Raw genomic sequence first — 18,939 nt, 5'->3', positions numbered from 1 at the left:
TCCTGAGGGTCTAGTTTTTCGAATCCGTCGAAAAACTAACAGTTAATTGTAACGTTCAGAGCCTCTTAATGACGATGGAACACACAAATTGCGTCGCGATTCAATACATCGTCCTCCAGCAGAATTGTCTCCAAGGGTCTATTTCTGCCCCGGGCACCTTTTGGTCGTTCTCCTAAGAGTCTAGTTTATCGAATCCGGCGCAAAACTGACAGTTAATTGTAGCGTTCAGAGCCTCTTAATGACGATGGAACACACAAGTTGCGACGCGAATCAATACATCGTCCTCCAGCCGACTTGTCTCCAAGGGTCTAGTGCTGCCTCGGGCAGCTTATGGTCGTTCTCCTGTGAGTCTAGATTTTTGAATCCGACGCTAAAATGACAGTTAATTGTAACGGTCAGAGCCTCTTAATGACGAAGGAACACACAAATTGCGTCGCGATTCAATACATCGTCATACAGCCGACTTGTCTCCAAGGGTCTAGTGCTGCCTCGGGCACCTTATGGTCGTTCTCCTGTGAGTCTAGTTTTTCGAATCCGGCGCAAAACTGACAGTTAATTGTAACGTTCAGAGCCTGTTAATGACGATGGAACACACAAATTGCGTCGCGATTCAATACATCGTCCTCCATCCGACTTGTCTCCAAGGGTCTATTGCTGCCTCGGGCACCTTATGGTCGTTCACCTGTGATACTAGATTTTCGAATCCGACGCAAAACTGACAGTGAATTGTAACGTTCACAGCCTGTTAATGACGATGGAACACACAAATTGCGTCGCGATTCAATACATCGTCCTCCAGCCGACTTGTCTCCAAGGGTCTAGTGCTGCCTCGGGCACCTTATGGTCGTTCTCCTGTGAGTCTTGTTTTTCGAATACGACGCAAAACTGACAGTTAGTTGTAATGTTCAGAGCCTCTTAATGACGATGGAACACACAAATTGCGTCGCGATTCAATACATCGTCCTCCAGCCAACTTGTCTTCAAGGGTGTAGTGCTGCCTCGGGCACCTTATGGTCGCTCTTCTGTGAGTCTAGATTTTCGAATCCGACGCAAAACTGACAGTTAATTGTAAGGTTTAGAGCCTCTTAATGACGATGGAATACGCAAATTGCGGCTCGATTCAATACATCGTCCTCCAGCCGACCTGTCTCCAAGGGTCTATTGGGGCCTCGGGCACCATATGGTCGTTGTCCTGAGAGTCAAGTTTTTCGAATCCGTCGCAAAACTGACAGTTAACTGTAACGTTCAGAGCCTCTTAATGACGATGGAACACACAAATTGCGTCGCGATTCAATACATCGTCCTCCAGCCAAGTTGTCTCGAAGGGTCAAGTGCTGCCTCGGGCACCTTATGGTCGTTCTCCTGTGAGTCTAGATTTTCGAATCCGACGCAAAACTGACAGTTAATTGTAACGCTCAGAGCCTCTTAATGACGATGGAACACACAAATTGCGTCGCGATTCAATACATCGTCCTACAGCCGACCTGTCTCCAAGGATCTCTTGCTGCCTCAAGCTCCTTATGGTCGTTCTCCTGTGAGATTAGTTTTCCGAATACGACGCAAAACTGACAGTTAATTGTAACGTTCAGAGCCTGATAATGACGATGGAACACACAAATTGCGTCGCGATTCAATACATCGTCCTCCAGCCCAATTGTCTCCGAGGTAGTATTGCTGCCCCGGGCACCTTATCGTCGTTCTCCTGTGAGTCTAGTTTTTCGAATCCAACAAAACTGACAATTAATTGTAACGTTCAGAGCCTGTTAATGACGATGGAACACACAAATTGCGTCGCGATTCAATACATCCTCCTCCAGCCGACTTGTCTCCGAGGTAGTATTGCTTCCCCGGGCACCTTATGGTCGTTCTCCTGTGAGTCTAGTTTTTCGAATCCGGCGCAAAACTGACAGTTAATTGTATCGTTCAGAGCCTCTTAATGACGATGGAACACACAAATTGCGTCGCGATTTAATACATCGTCCTACAGCCGACTTGTCTCCAAGGGTCTAGTGCTGCCTCGGGCACCTTATGGTCGTTCTCCTGTGAGTCTAGTTTTTCGAATACGACGCAAAACTGACAGTTAGTTGTAATGATCAGAGCCTCTTAATGTGGATGGAACACACAAATTGCGGCGCGATTCAATACATCGTCCTCCAGCCGACCTGTCTCCAAGGGTCTATTGGTGCCTCAGGCACCTTATGGTCGTTGTCCTGAGAGTCTAGTTTTTCGAATCCGTCGCAAAACTAACAGTTAATTGTAACGTTCAGAGCCTCTTAATGACGATGGAACACACAAATTGCGTCGCGATTCAATACATCGTCCTCCAGCCGCCTTGTCTCCAAGGGTCTATTGCTGCCTCGGGCACCTTATGGTCGTTCTCCTGTGAGTCTAGTTTTTCGAATCCGGCGCAAAACTGACAGTTAATTGTAACGTTCAGAGCCTCTTAATGACGATGGAACACACAAATTGCGTCGCGATTCAATACATCGTCCTCCAGCCAAATTGTCTCGAAGGGTCTAGTGCTGCCTCGGGCGCCTTATGGTCGTTCTCCTGTGAGTCTAGTTTTTCGAATCCGGCGCAAAACTGACAGTTAATTGTAACGTTCAGAGCCTCTTAATGACGATGGAACACACAAATTGCGTCGCGATTCAATACATCGTCCTCCAGCCAAATTCTCTCGAAGGGTCTAGTGCTGCCTCGGGCGCCTTATGGTCGTTCTCCTGTGAGTCTAGATTTTCGAATCCGACGCAAAACTGACAGTTAATTGTAACGTTCAGAGCCTCTTAATGACGATGGAACACACAAATTGCGTCGCGATTCAAGACATCGTCCTCCAGCCAAATTGTCTCGAAGGGTCTAGTGCTGCCTCGGGCGCCTTATGGTCGTTCTCCTGTGAGTCTAGATTTTCGAATCCGACGCAAAACTGACAGTTAATTGTAACGTTCAGAGCCTCTTAATGACGATGGAACACACAATTTGCGTTGCGATTCAATACATCGTCCTCCAGCCGAATTGTCTCCGAGGTAGTATTGCTGCCCCGGGCACCTTATCGTCGTTCTCCTGTGAGTCTAGTTTTTCGAATCCAACAAAACTGACAATTAATTGTAACGTTCAGAGCCTCTTAATGACGATGGAACACACAAATTGCGGCGCGATTCAATACATCGTCCTCCAGCCGACCTGTCTCCAAGGGTCTATTGGTGCCTCAGGCACCTTATGGTCGTTGTCCTGAGAGTCTAGTTTTTCGAATCCGTCGAAAAACTAACAGTTAATTGTAACGTTCAGAGCCTCTTAATGACGATGGAACACACAAATTGCGTCGCGATTCAATACATCGTCCTCCAGCCAAATTGTCTCGAAGGGTCTAGTGCTGCCTCGGGCGCCTTATGGTCGTTCTCCTGTGAGTCTAGATTTTCGAATCCGACGCAAAACTGACAGTTAATTGTAACGTTCAGAGCCTCTTAATGACGATGGAACACACAAGTTGCGTCGCGAATCAATACATCGTCCTCAAGCCGACTTGTCTCCAAGGGTCTATAGCTGCCTCGGGCACCTTATCGTCGTTGTCCTGTGAGTCTAGTTTTTCGAATCCGACGCAAAACTGACAATTAATTGTAACGTTCAGATCCTGTTAATGACGATGGAACACACAAATTGCGTCGCGATTCAATACATCGTCCTCCAGCCGAGTTTTCTCCGAGGTAGTATTGCTGCCCCGGGCACCTTTTGGTCGTTCTCTTATGAGTCTAGTTTTTCGAATCCGGCGCAAAACTGACAGTTAATTGTAACGTTCAGAGCTTCTTAATGACGATGGAACACACAAATTGCGTCGCGATTCAATACATCGTCCTACAGCCGACTTGTCTCAACGGGTCTAGTACTGCCTCGGCCACCTTATGGTCGTTCTCCTGTGAGTCTAGATTTTCATATCCGACACAAAACTGACAGTGAATTGTAACCTTCAGAGCCTCTTAATGACGATGGAACACACAAATTGCGTCGCGATTCAATGAATCGTCCTCCAGCCGACTTGTCTCCAAGGGTCTATAGCTGCCTCGGGCACCTTATCGTCGTTGTCCTGTGAGTCTAGTTTTTCGAATCCGACGCAAAACTGACAATTAATTGTAACGTTCAGATCCTGTTAATGACGATGGAACACACAAATTGCGTCGCGATTCAATACATCGTCCTCCAGCCGACTTGTCTCCAAGGGTCTAGTGCTGCCTCGGGCACCTTATGGTCGTTCTCCTGTGAGTCTTGTTTTTCGAATACGACGCAAAACTGACAGTTAGTTGTAATGTTCAGAGCCTCTTAATGACGATGGAACACACAAATTGCGTCGCGATTCAATACATCGTCCTCCAGCCAACTTGTCTTCAAGGGTGTAGTGCTGCCTCGGGCACCTTATGGTCGCTCTTCTGTGAGTCTAGATTTTCGAATCCGACGCAAAACTGACAGTTAATTGTAAGGTTTAGAGCCTCTTAATGACGATGGAATACGCAAATTGCGGCTCGATTCAATACATCGTCCTCCAGCCGACCTGTCTCCAAGGGTCTATTGGGGCCTCGGGCACCATATGGTCGTTGTCCTGAGAGTCAAGTTTTTCGAATCCGTCGCAAAACTGACAGTTAACTGTAACGTTCAGAGCCTCTTAATGACGATGGAACACACAAATTGCGTCGCGATTCAATACATCGTCCTCCAGCCAAGTTGTCTCGAAGGGTCAAGTGCTGCCTCGGGCACCTTATGGTCGTTCTCCTGTGAGTCTAGATTTTCGAATCCGACGCAAAACTGACAGTTAATTGTAACGCTCAGAGCCTCTTAATGACGATGGAACACACAAATTGCGTCGCGATTCAATGAATCGTCCTCCAGCCGACTTGTCTCCAAGGGTCTATAGCTGCCTCGGGCACCTTATCGTCGTTGTCCTGTGAGTCTAGTTTTTCGAATCCGACGCAAAACTGACAGTTAATTGTAACGCTCAGAGCCTGTTAAAGACGATGGGACACACAAATTGCGTCGCGATTTAATACTTCGTCCTCCAGCCGAATTGTCTCCAAGGGGCTATTGCTGCCTCGGGCACCTTATGGTCGTTCTCCTGTGAGTGTAGTCTTTTGAATCCGACGCAAAACTGACAGTTAATTGTAACGCTCAGAGCCTGTTAAAGACGATGGGACACACAAATTGCGTCGCGACTCAATACATCGTCTTCCAGCCCACTTGTCTCAGAGGTACTATTGCTGCCCCGGGCACCTTTTGGTCGTTCTCCTATGAGTCTAGTTTATCGAATCCGGCGCAAAACTGACAGTTAATTGTAGCGTTCAGAGCCTCTTAATGACGATGGAACACACAAGTTGCGACGCGAATCAATACATCGTCCTCCAGCCGAATTGTCTCCAAGGGTCTAGTGCTGCCTCGGGCAGCTTATGGTCGTTCTCCTGTGAGTCTAGATTTTCGAATCCGACGCAAAACTGACAGTTAATTGCAAGGTTTAGAGCCTCTTAATGACGATGGAATACGCAAATTGCGGCGCGATTCAATACATCGTCCTCCAGCCGACCTGTCTCCAAGGGTCTATTGGGGCCTCGGGCACCATATGGTCGTTGTCCTGAGAGTCAAGTTTTTCGAATCCGTCGCAAAACTGACAGTTAACTGTAACGTTCAGAGCCTCTTAATGACGATGGAACACACAAATTGCGTCGCGATTCAATACATCGTCCTCCAGCCAAATTGTCTCGAAGGGTCAAGTGCTGCCTCGGGAACCTTATGGTCGTTCTCCTGTGAGTCTAGATTTTCGAATCCGACGCAAAACTGACAGTTAATTGTAACGTTCAGAGCCTCTTAATGACGATGGAACACACAAATAGCGTCGCGATTCAATGCATCGTCCTCCAGCCGACTTGTCTCCAAGGGTCTATAGCTGCCTCGGGCACCTTATCGTCGTTGTCCTGTGAGTCTAGTTTTTCGAATCCGACGCAAAACTGACAATTAATTGTAACGTTCAAAGCCTGTTAATGACGATGGAACACATAAATTGCATCGCGATTCAATACATCGTCCTCCAGCCGAGTTGTCTCCGAGGCAGTATTGCTGCCCCGGGCACCTTTTGGTCGTTCTCCTATGAGTCTAGTTTTTCGAATCCGGCGCAAAACTGACAGTTAATTGTAACGTTCAGAGCCTCTTAATGACGATGGAACACACAAATTGCGTCGCGATTCAATACATCGTTTTGCAGCCGACTTGTCTCCAAGGGTCTAGTACTGCCTCGGGCACCTTATGGTCGTTCTCCTGTGAGTCTAGATTTTCATATCCGACGCAAAACTGACATTGAATTGTAACGTCAGAGCCTCTTAATGACGATGGAACACACAAATTGCGTCCCGATTTAATACATCGTCCTCCAGCCGAATTGTCTCCAAGGGTCTATTGCTGCCTCGAGCACCTTATGGTCGTTCTCCTGTGAGTGTAGTCTTTCGAATCCGACGCAAAACTGACAGTTAATTGTAACGCTCACAGCCTGTTAAAGACGATGGGACACACAAATTGCGTCGCGACTCAATACATCGTCCTCCAGCCCACTTGTCTCAGGGGGAACTATTGCTGCCCCGGGCACTTTTGGTCGTTCTCCTATGAGTCTAGTTTATCGAATCCGGCGCAAAACTGACAGTTAATTGTAACGTTCAGAGCCTCTTAATGACGATGGAACACACATAATTGTGTCGCGATTCAATACATCGTCCTCCAGCCGACTTGTCTCCAAGGGTCTATTGCTGAATCGGGCACCTTATGGTCGTTTTCCTGTGAGTGTAGTCTTTCGAATCCGACGCAAAACTGACAGTTAATTGTAACGCTCAGAGCCTGTTAAAGACGATGGGACACACAAATTGCGTCGCGACTCAATACATCGTCCTCCAGCCGACTTGTCTCAGAGGTACTATTGCTGCCCCGGGTACCTTTTGGTCGTTCTCCTATGAGTCTAGTTTATCGAATCCGGCGCAAAACTGACAGTTAAGTGTAACGTTCAGAGCCTCTTAATGACGATGGAACACACAAGTTGCGTCGCGATTCAATACATCGTCCTCCAGCCGACTTGTCTCCAAGGGTCTATTGCTGCCTCGGGCACCTTATGGTCGTTCTCCTGTGAGACTAGATTTTCGAATCCGACGAAAAACTGACAGTGAATTGTAACGTTCAGAGCCTGTTAATGACGATGGAGCACACAAATTGCGTCGCGATTCAATACATCGTCCTCCAGCCGACTTCTCTCCAAGGGTCTATTGCTGCCACGGGCACCTTATGGTCGTTCTCCTGTGAGTCTAGTTTTTCGAATCCGACGCAAAACTGACAGTTAATTGTAATGTTCAGAGCCTGTTAATGACGATGGAACACACAAATTGCGTCGCGATTCAATACATCGTCCTACAGCCGACTTGTCTCCAAGGGAATAGGGCTGCCTCGGGCACCTTATGGTCGTTCTTCTGTGAGTCCAGATTTTCGAATCCGACGCAAAACTGACAGTTAATTTTAACGTTCAGAGCCTCTTAATGACGATGGAACACACAAATTGCGTCGCGATTCAATACATCGTCCTCCAACCGACTTGTCTCCAAGGGTCTAGTGCTGCCTCGGGCACCTTATGGTCGTTCTTCTGTGAGTCTAGATTTTCGAATCCGACGCAAAACCGACAGGTAATTGTAAGGTTCAGAGCCTCTTAATGACGATTTAACACACAAATTGCTTCGCGATTCAATACATCGTCCTCCAGCCGAATTGTCTCCAAGGGTCTATTGCTGCCTCGGGCACCTTATGGTCGTTCTCCTGTGAGTCTAGTTTTTCGAATGCGATGCAAAACTGACAGTTAATTGTAACGTTCAGAGCCTGTTAATGACGATGGGACACACAAATTGCGTCGCGACTCAATACATCGTCCTCCAGCCACCTTGTCTCAGAGGTACTATTGCTTCCCCGGGCACCTTTTGGTCGTTCTCCTATGAGTCTAGTTTATCGAATCCGGCGCAAAATTGACAGTTAATTGTAACGTTCAGAGCCTCTTAATGACGATGGAACACACAAGTTGCGACGCGAATCAATATATCGTCCTCCAGCCGAATTGTCTCCAAGGGTCTAGTGCTGCCTCGGGCAGCTTATGGTCGTTCTCCTGTGAGTCTAGATTTTTGAATCCGACGCTAAACTGACAGTTAATTGTAACGGTCAGAGCCTCTTAATGACGAAGGAACACACAAATTGTGTCGCGAATCAATACATCGTCCTACAGCCGACTTGTCTCCAAGGGTCTAGTGCTGCCTCGGGCACCTTATGGTCGTTCTCCTGTGAGTCTAGATTTTCGAATCCGACGCAAAACTGACAGTGAATTGTAACGTTCAGAGCCTCTTGATGACGATGGAACACACAAATTGCGTCGCGATTCAATACATCGTCCTACAGCCGACCTGTCTCCAAGGGTCTCTTGCTGCCTCGGGCACCTTATGTTCGTTCTCCTGTGAGTCTAGTTTTTCGATTCCGGCGCAAAACTGACAGTTAATTGTAACGTTCAGAGCCTCTTAATGACGATGGAACACACAAATTGCGTCGCGATTCAATACATCGTCCTCCAGCCGACTTGTCTCCAAGGGTCTATTGCTGCCTCGGGCACCTTATGGTCGTTCTCCTGTGAGACTAGATTTTCGAATCCGACGAAAAACTGACAGTTAATTTTAACGTTAAGAGCCTCTTAATGACGATGGAACACACAAATTGCGTCGCGATTCAATACATCGACCTCCAGCCGACTTGTCTCCAAGGGTCTATTTCTGCCTCGGGCACCTTATGGTCGTTCTCCTGTGAGTCTTGTTTTTCGAATACGACGCAAAACTGACAGTTAGTTGTAATGTTCAGAGCCTGTTAATGACGATGGAACACACAAATTGCGTCGCGATTCAATACATCGTCCTCCAGCCGACTTGTCTTCAAGGGTGTAGTGCTGCCACGGGCACCTTATGGTCGTTCTCCTGTGAGTCTAGATTTTCGAATCCGACGCAAAACTGACAGTTAATTGTAACGTTCAGAGCCTCTTAATGACGATGGAACACACAAATTGCGTCGCGATTCAATGCATCGTCCTCCAGCCGACTTGTCTCCAAGAGTCTACAGCTGCCTCGGGCACCTTATCGTCGTTGTCCTGTGAGTATAGTTTTTCGAATCCGACGCAAAACTGACAATTAATTGTAACGTTCAGAGCCTGTTAATGACGATGGAAAACACAAATTGCGTCGCGATTCAATACATCGTCCTCCAGCCGAGTTGTCTCCGAGGTAGTATTGCTGCCCCGGGCACCTTTTGGTCGTTCTCCTATGAGTCTAGTTTTTCGAATCCGGCGCAAAACTGACAGTTAATTGTAACGGTCAGAGCCTCTTAATGACGATGGAACACACAAATTGCGTCGCGATTCAATACATCGTTCTGCAGGCGACTTGTCTCCAAGGGTCTAGTACTGCCTCGGGCACCTTATGGTCGTTCTCCTGTGAGTCTAGATTTTCACATCCGACGCAAAACTGACATTGAATTGTAACGTTCAGAGCCTCTTAATGACGATGGAACACACAAATTGCGTCCCGATTTAATACATCGTCCTCCAGCCGAATTGTCTCCAAGGGTCTATTGATGCCTCGGGCACCTTATGGTCGTTCTCCTGTGAGTGTAGTCTTTCGAATCCGACGCAAAACTGACAGTTAATTGTAACGTTCAGAGCCTCTTAATGACGATGGAACACACAAGTTGCGACGCGAATCAATACATCGTCTTACAGCCGACCTGTCTCCAAGGGTCTCTTGCTGCCTCGGGCACCTTATGGTCGTTCTCCTGGGAGTCTAGTTTTTCGAATCCGGCGCAAAACTGACAGTTAATTGTAACGTTCAGAGCCTCTTAATGACGATGGAACACACAAATTGCGTCGCGATTCAATACATCGTCCTCCAGCCGACTTGTCTCCAAGGGTCTATTGCTGCCTCGGGCACCTTATGGTCGTTCTCCTGTGAGACTAGATTTTCGAATCCGACGAAAAACTGACAGTGAATTGTAACGTTCAGAGCCTGTTAATGACGATGGAACACACAAATTGCGTCGCGTTTCAATACATCGTCCTCCAGCCGACTTGTCTCCAAGGGTCTATTGCTGCCTCGGGCACCTTATGGTCGTTCTCCTGTGAGTCTAGTTTTTCGAATCCGACGCAAAACTGACAGTTAATTGTAATGTTCAGAGCCTGTTAATGACGATGGAACACACAAATTGCGTCGCGATTCAATACATCGTCCTACAGCCGACTTGTCTTGTCTCCAAGGGAATAGGGCTGCCTCGGGCACCTTATGGTCGTTCTTCTGTGAGTCCAGATTTTCGAATCCGACGCAAAACTGACAGTTAATTGTAACGTTCAGAGCCTCTTAATGACGATGGAACACACAAATTGCGTCGCGACTCAATACATCGTCCTCCAGCCGACTTTTCTCAGAGGTACTATTGCTGCCCCGGGCACCTTTTGGTCGTTCTCCTATGAGTCTAGTTTTTCGAATCCGGCGCAAAACTGACAGTTAATTGTAACGTTCAGAGCCTCTTAATGACGATGGAACACACAAATTGCGTCGCGATTCAATACATCGTCCTCCAGCCGACTTGTCTCCGAGGTAGTATTGCTGCCCCGGGCACCTTTTTGTCGTTCTCCTATGAGTCTAGTTTTTCGAATCCGACGCAAAACTGACAGTTAATTGTAACGTTCAGCGCCTCTTAATGACGATGGAACACATAAATTGCTTCGCGATTCAATACATCGTCCTCCAGCCGACCTGTCTCCAAGGGTCTATTGCAGCCTCGGGCACCTTATGGTCGTTCTCCTGTGAGTCTAGATTTTCGAATCCGACGCAAAACTGACAGTTAATTGTAACGTTCAGAGCCTCTTAATGACGATGGAACACACAAATTGTGTCGCGATTCAATACATCGTCCTCCAGCCGACTTGTCTCCAAGGGTCTATTGCTGCCTCCGGCACCTTATGGTCGTTCTCCTGTGAGACTAGATTTTCGAATCCGACGCAAAACTGACAGTGAATTGTAACGTTCAGAGCCTGTTAATGACGATGGAACACACAAATTGCGTCGCGATTCAATACATCGTCCTCCAGCCGACTTGTCTCCAAGGGTCTATTGCTGCCTCGGGCACCTTATGGTCGTTCACCTGTGAGTCTAGTTTTTCGAATCCGACGCAAAACTGACAGTTAATGGTAATGTTCAGAGCCTGTTAATGATGATGGAACACACAAATTGCGTCGCGATTCAATACATCGTCCTCTAGCCGACTTGTCTCCAAGGGTCTAGGGCTGCCTCGGGCACCTTATGGTCGTTCTTCTGTGAGTCCAGATTTCGAATCCGACGCAAAACTGACAGTTAATTGTAATGTTCAGAGGCTGTTAATGACGATGGAACACACAAATTGCGTCGCGATTCAATACATCGTCCTACAGCCGACTTGTCTTGTCTCCAAGGGAATAGGGCTGCCTCGGGCACCTTATGGTCGTTCTTCTGTGAGTCCAGATTTTCGAATCCGACGCAAAACTGACAGTTAATTGTAACGTTCAGAGCCTCTTAATGACGATGGAACACACAAATTGCGTCGCGACTCAATACATCGTCCTCCAGCCGACTTTTCTCAGAGGTACTATTGCTGCCCCGGGCACCTTTTGGTCGTTCTCCTATGAGTCTAGTTTTTCGAATCCGGCGCAAAACTGACAGTTAATTGTAACGTTCAGAGCCTCTTAATGACGATGGAACACACAAATTGCGTCGCGATTCAATACATTGTCCTCCAGCCGACTTGTCTCCGAGGTAGTATTGCTGCCCCGGGCACCTTTTTGTCGTTCTCCTATGAGTCTAGTTTTTCGAATCCGACGCAAAACTGACAGTTAATTGTAACGTTCAGAGCCTCTTAATGACGATGGAACACATAAATTGCTTCGCGATTCAATACATCGTCCTCCAGCCGACCTGTCTCCAAGGGTCTATTGTTGCCTCGGGCACCTTATGGTCGTTCTCCTGTGAGTCTAGTTTTTCGAATCCGACACAAAACTGACAGTTAATTGTAACGTTCAGAGCCTCTTAATGACGATGGAACACACAAATTGCGTCTCGTTTCAATTTATCGTCCTCCAGCCGACCTGTCTCCAAGGGTCTATTGTTGCCTCGGGCACCTTATGGTCGTTCTCCTGTGAGTCTAGATTTTCGAATCCGACGCAAAACTGACAGTTAATTGTAACGTTCAGAGCCTCTTAATGACGATGGAACACACAAATTGTGTCGCGATTCAATACATCGTCCTCCAGCCGACTTGTCTCCAAGGGTCTATTGCTGCCTCCGGCACCTTATGGTCGTTCTCCTGTGAGACTAGATTTTCGAATCCGACGCAAAACTGACAGTGAATTGTAACGTTCAGAGCCTGTTAATGACGATGGAACACACAAATTGCGTCGCGATTCAATACATCGTCCTCCAGCCGACTTGTCTCCAAGGGTCTATTGCTGCTTCGGGCACCTTATGGTCGTTCTCCTGTGAGTCTAGTTTTTCGAATCCGACGCAAAACTGACAGATAATGGTAATGTTCAGAGCCTGTTAATGATGATGGAACACACAAATTGCGTCGCGATTCAATACATCGTCCTCTAGCCGACTTGTCTCCAAGGGTCTAGGGCTGCCTCGGGCACCTTATGGTCGTTCTTCTGTGAGTCCAGATTTTCGAATCCGACGCAAAACTGACAGTTAATTGTAATGTTCAGAGCCTGTTAATGACGATGGAACACACAAATTGCGTCGCGATTCAATACATCGTCCTACAGCCGACTTGTCTTGTCCCCAAGGGAATAGGGCTGCCTCGGGCACCTTATGGTCGTTCTTCTGTGAGTCCAGATTTTCGAATCCGACGCATAACTGACAGTTAATTGTAATGTTCAGAGCCTGTTAATGACGATGGAACACACAAATTGCTTCGCGATTCAATACATCGTCCTCCAGCCGAATTGTCTCCAAGGGTCTATTGCTGCCTCGGGCACCTTATGGTCGTTCTCCTGTGAGTCTAGTTTTTCGAATGCGATGCAAAACTGACAGTTAATTGTAACGTTCAAAGCATGTTAATGACGATGGGACACACAAATTGCGTCACGACTCAATACATCGTCCTCCAGCCGACTTGTCTCAGAGGTACTATTGCTGTCCCGGGCACCTTTTGGTCGTTCTCCTATGAGTCTAGTTTATCGAATCCGGCGCAAAACTGACAGTTAATTGTAACGTTCAGAGCCTCTTAATGACGATGGAACACACAAATTGCGTCGCGATTCAATACATCGTCCTCCAGCCGACTTGCCTCCAAGGGACTATTGCTGCCTCGGGCACCTTATGGTCGTTCTCCTGTGAGACTAGATTTTCGAATCCGACGCAAAACTGACAGTTAATTGTGAGGTTCAGAGCCTGTTAATGACGATGGAAGACACAAATTGCGTCGCGATTCAATACATCGTCCACCAGCCGACTTGTCTCCAAGGGTCTATTGCTGCCTCGGGCACCTTATGGTCGTTCTCCTGTGAGTCTAGTTTTTCGAATCCGGCGCAAAACTGACAGTTAATTGTAACGTTCAGAGCCTCTTAATGACGATGGAACACACAAATTGCGTCGCGATTCAATACATCGTCCTACAGCCGACTTGTCTCCAAGGGTCTATTGCTGCCTCGGGCACCTTATGGTCGTTCTCCTGTGAGTCTTTTCGAATACGACGCAAAACTGACAGTTAGTTGTAATGTTCAGAGCCTGTTAATGACGATGGAACACACAAATTGCGTCGCGATTCAATACATCGTCCTCCAGCCGACTTGTCTTCAAGGGTGTAGTGCTGCCTCGGGCACCTTATGGTCGTTCTTCTGTGAGTCTAGATTTTCAAATCCGACGCAAAACAGACAGTTAATTGTAAGGCTTAGAGCATCTTAATGACGATGGAACACTCAAATTGCGGCGCGATTCAATACATCGTCCTGCAGCCGACCTGTCTCCAAGGGTCTAATGGTGCCTCGGGCACCTTATGGTCGTTGTCCTGAGAGTCTAGTATTTCGAATCCGTCGCAAAACTGACAGTTAATTGTAACGTTCAGAGCCTCTTAATGACGATGGAACACACAAATTGCGTCGCGATTTAATACTTCGTCCTCCAGCCGAATTGTCTCCAAGGGTCTATTGCTGCCTCGGGCACCTTATGGTCGTTCTCCTGTGAGTCTAGTTTTTCGAATGCGATGCAAAACTGACAGTTAATTGTAACGTTCAAAGCATGTTAATGACGATGGGACACACAAATTGCGTCACGACTCAATACATCGTCCTCCAGCCGACTTGTCTCAGAGGTACTATTGCTGTCCCGGGCACCTTTTGGTCGTTCTCCTATGAGTCTAGTTTATCGAATCCGGCGCAAAACTGACAGTTAATTGTAACGTTCAGAGCCTCTTAATGACGATGGAACACACAAATTGCGTCGCGATTCAATACATCGTCCTCCAGCCGACTTGTCTCCAAGGGACTATTGCTGCCTCGGGCACCTTATGGTCGTTCTCCTGTGAGACTAGATTTTCGAATCCGACGCAAAACTGACAGTTAATTGTGAGGTTCAGAGCCTGTTAATGACGATGGAAGACACAAATTCCGTCGCGATTCAATACATCGTCCACCAGCCGACTTGTCTCCAAGGGTCTATTGCTGCCTCGGGCACCTTATGGTCGTTCTCCTGTGAGTCTAGTTTTTCGAATCCGGCGCAAAACTGACAGTTAATTGTAACGTTCAGAGCCTCTTAATGACGATGGAACACACAAATTGCGTCGCGATTCAATACATCGTCCTACAGCCGACTTGTCTCCAAGGGTCTATTGCTGCCTCGAGCACCTTATGGTCGTTCTCCTGTGAGTCTTTTCGAATACGACGCAAAACTGACAGTTAGTTGTAATGTTCAGAGCCTGTTAATGACGATGGAACACACAAATTGCGTCGCGATTCAATACATCGTCCTCCAGCCGACTTGTCTTCAAGGGTGTAGTGCTGCCTCGGGCACCTTATGTCGTTCTTCTGTGAGTCTAGATTTTCAAATCCGACGCAAAACAGACAGTTAATTGTAAGGCTTAGAGCATCTTAATGACGATGGAACACTCAAATTGCGGCGCGATTCAATACATCGTCCTGCAGCCGACCTGTCTCCAAGGGTCTAATGGTGCCTCGGGCACCTTATGGTCGTTGTCCTGAGAGTCTAGTATTTCGAATCCGTCGCAAAACTGACAGTTAATTGTAACGTTCAGAGCCTCTTAATGACGATGGAACACACAAATTGCGTCGCGATTTAATACTTCGTCCTCCAGCCGAATTGTCTCCAAGGGTCTATTGCTGCCTCGGGCACCTTATGGTCGTTCTCCTGTGAGTGTAGTCTTTCGAATCCGACGCAAAACTGACAGTTAATTGTAACGCTCAGAGCCTGTTAAAGACGATGGGACACACAAATTGGGTCGCGACTCAATACATCGTCTTCCAGCCCACTTGTCTCAGAGGTACTATTGCTGCCCCGGGCACCTTTTGGTCGTTCTCCTATGAGTCTAGTTTATCGAATCCGGCGCAAAACTGACAGTTAATTGTAGCGTTCAGAGCCTCTTAATGACGATGGAACACACAAGTTGCGACGCGAATCAATACATCGTCCTCCAGCCGAATTGTCTCCAAGGGTCTAGTGCTGCCTGGGGCAGCTTATGGTCGTTCTCCTGTGAGTCTAGATTTTTGAATCCGACGCTAAACTGACAGTTAATTGTAACGGTCAGAGCCTCTTAATGACGAAGGAACACACAAATTGCGTCGCGATTCAATACATCGTCATACAGCCGACTTGTCTCCAAGGGTCTAGTGCTGCCTCGGGCACCTTATGGTCGTTCTCCTGTGAGTCTAGTTTTTCGAATCCGGCGCAAAACTGACAGTTAATTGTACGTTCAGAGCCTCTTAATGACGATGGAACACACAAATTGCGTCGCGATTCAATACATCGTCCTCCAGCCGACTTGTCTCCAAGGGTCTATTGCTGCCTCGGGCACCTTATGGTCGTTCACCTGTGAGACTAGATTTTCGAATCCGACGCAAAACTGACAGTGAATTGTAACGTTCACAGCCTGTTAATGACGATGGAACACACAAATTGCGTCGCGATTCAATACATCGTCCTCCAGCCGACTTGTCTCCAAGGGTCTAGTGCTGCCTCGGGCACCTTATGGTCGTTCTCCTGTGAGTCTTGTTTTTCGAATACGACGCAAAACTGACAGTTAGTTGTAATGTTCAGAGCCTCTTAATGACGATGGAACACACAAATTGCGTCGCGATTCAATACATCGTCCTCCAGCCAACTTGTCTTCAAGGGTGTAGTGCTGCCTCGGGCACCTTATGGTCGCTCTTCTGTGAGTCTAGATTTTCGAATCCGACGCAAAACTGACAGTTAATTGTAAGGTTTAGAGCCTCTTAATGACGATGGAATACGCAAATTGCGGCGCGATTCAATACATCGTCCTCCAGCCGACCTGTCTCCAAGGGTCTATTGGGGCCTCGGGCACCATATGGTCGTTGTCCTGAGAGTCAAGTTTTTCGAATCCGTCGCAAAACTGACAGTTAACTGTAACGTTCAGAGCCTCTTAATGACGATGGAACACACAAATTGCGTCGCGATTCAATACATCGTCCTCCAGCCAAATTGTCTCGAAGGGTCAAGTGCTGCCTCGGGCACCTTATGGTCGTTCTCCTGTGAGTCTAGATTTTCGAATCCGACGCAAAACTGACAGTTAATTGTAACGTTCAGAGCCTCTTAATGACGATGGAACACACAAATTGCGTCGCGATTCAATACATCGTCCTGCAGCCGACTTGTCTCCATGGGTCTAGTACTGCCTCGGGCACCTTATGGTCGTTCTCCTGTGAGTCTAGATTTTCATATCCGACGCAAAACTGACATTGAATTGTAACGTCAGAGCCTCTTAATGACGATGGAACACACAAATTGCGTCCCGATTTAATACATCGTCCTCCAGCCGAATTGTCTCCAAGGGTCTATTGCTGCCTCGAGCACCTTATGGTCGTTCTCCTGTGAGTGTAGTCTTTCGAATCCGACGCAAAACTGACAGTTAATTGTAACGCTCAGAGCCTGTTAAAGACGATGGGACACACAAATTGCGTCGCGACTCAAAACATCGTCCTCCAGCCCACTTGTCTCAGGGGGAACTATTGCTGCCCCGGGCACTTTTGTTCGTTCTCCTATGAGTCTAGTTTATCGAATCCGGCGCAAAACTGTCAGTTAATTGTAACGTTCAGAGCCTCTTAATGACGATGGAACACACAAGTTGCGACGCGAATCAATACATCGTCCTCCAGCCGAATTGTCTCCAAGGGTCTAGTGCTGCCTCGGGCAGCTTGTGGTCGTTGTCCTGTGAGTCTAGATTTTTGAATCCGACGCTAAACTGACAGTTAATTGTAACGTTCAGAGCCTCTTAATGACGAAGGAACACACAAATTGCGTCGCGATTCAATACATCGTCCTACAGCCGACTTGTCTCCATGGGTCTAGTGCTGCCTCGGGCACCTTATGGTCGTTCTCCTGTGAGTCTAGATTTTCGAATCCGATGCAAAACTGACAGTGAATTGTAACGTTCAGAGCCTCTTGATGACGATGGAACACACAAATTGCGTCGCGATTCAATACATCGTCCTACAGCCGACTTGCCTCCAAGGGAATAGGGCTGCCTCGGGCACCTTATGGTCGTTCTTCTGTGAGTCCAGATTTTCGAATCCGACGCAAAACTGGCAGTTAATTGTAACGTTCAGAGCCTCTTAATGACGATGGAACACACAAATTGCGTCGCGATTCAATACATCGTCCTCCAGCCGACTTGTCTCCAAGGGTCTAGTGCTGCCTCGGGCACCTTATGGTCGTTCTTCTGTGAGTCTAGATTTTCGAATCCGACGCAAAACTGACAGTTAATTGTAAGGTTCAGAGCCTCTTAATGACGATGGAACACACAAATTGCTTCGCGATTCAATACATCGTCCTCCAGCCGAATTGTCTCCAAGGGTCTATTGCTGCCTCGGGCACCTTATGGTCGTTCTCCTGTGAGTCTAGTTTTTCGAATGCGATGCAAAACTGACAGTTAATTGTAACGTTCAGAGCCTGTTAATGACGATGGGACACACAAATTGCGTCGCGACTCAATACATCGTCCTCCAGCCGACTTGTCTCAGAGGTACTATTGCTGCCCCGGGCACCTTTTGGTCGTTCTCCTATGAGTCTAGTTTATCGAATCCGGCGCAAAACTGACAGTTAATTGTAACGTTCAGAGCCTCTTAATGACGATGGAACACACATAATTGTGTCGCGATTCAATACATCGTCCTCCAGCCGACTTGTCTCCAAGGGTCTATTGCTGCCTCGGGCACCTTATGGTCGTTTTCCTGTGAGTGTAGTCTTTCGAATCCGACGCAAAACTGACAGTTAATTGTAACGCTCAGAGCCTGTTAAAGACGATGGGACACACAAATTTCGTCGCGACTCAATACATCGTCCTCCAGCCGACTTGTCTCAGAGGTACTTTTGCTGCCCCGGGCACCTTTTGGTCGTTCTCCTATGAGTCTAGTTTATCGAATCCGGCGCAAAACTGACAGTTACGTGTAACGTTCAGAGCCTCTTAATGACGATGGAACACACAAGTTGCGTCGCGATTCAATACATCGTCCTCCAGCCGACTTGTCTCCAAGGGTCTATTGCTGCCTCGGGCACCTTATGGTCGTTCTCCTGTGAGACTAGATTTTCGAATCCGACGAAAAACTGACAGTGAATTGTAACGTTCAGAGCCTGTTAA

The sequence above is a fragment of the Schistocerca nitens genome, chromosome 12 (assembly GCF_023898315.1).
Source record: "Schistocerca nitens isolate TAMUIC-IGC-003100 chromosome 12, iqSchNite1.1, whole genome shotgun sequence".
NCBI classification, from domain to species: domain Eukaryota; kingdom Metazoa; phylum Arthropoda; class Insecta; order Orthoptera; family Acrididae; genus Schistocerca; species Schistocerca nitens.
This window is presented reverse-complemented; position numbering follows the sequence as displayed.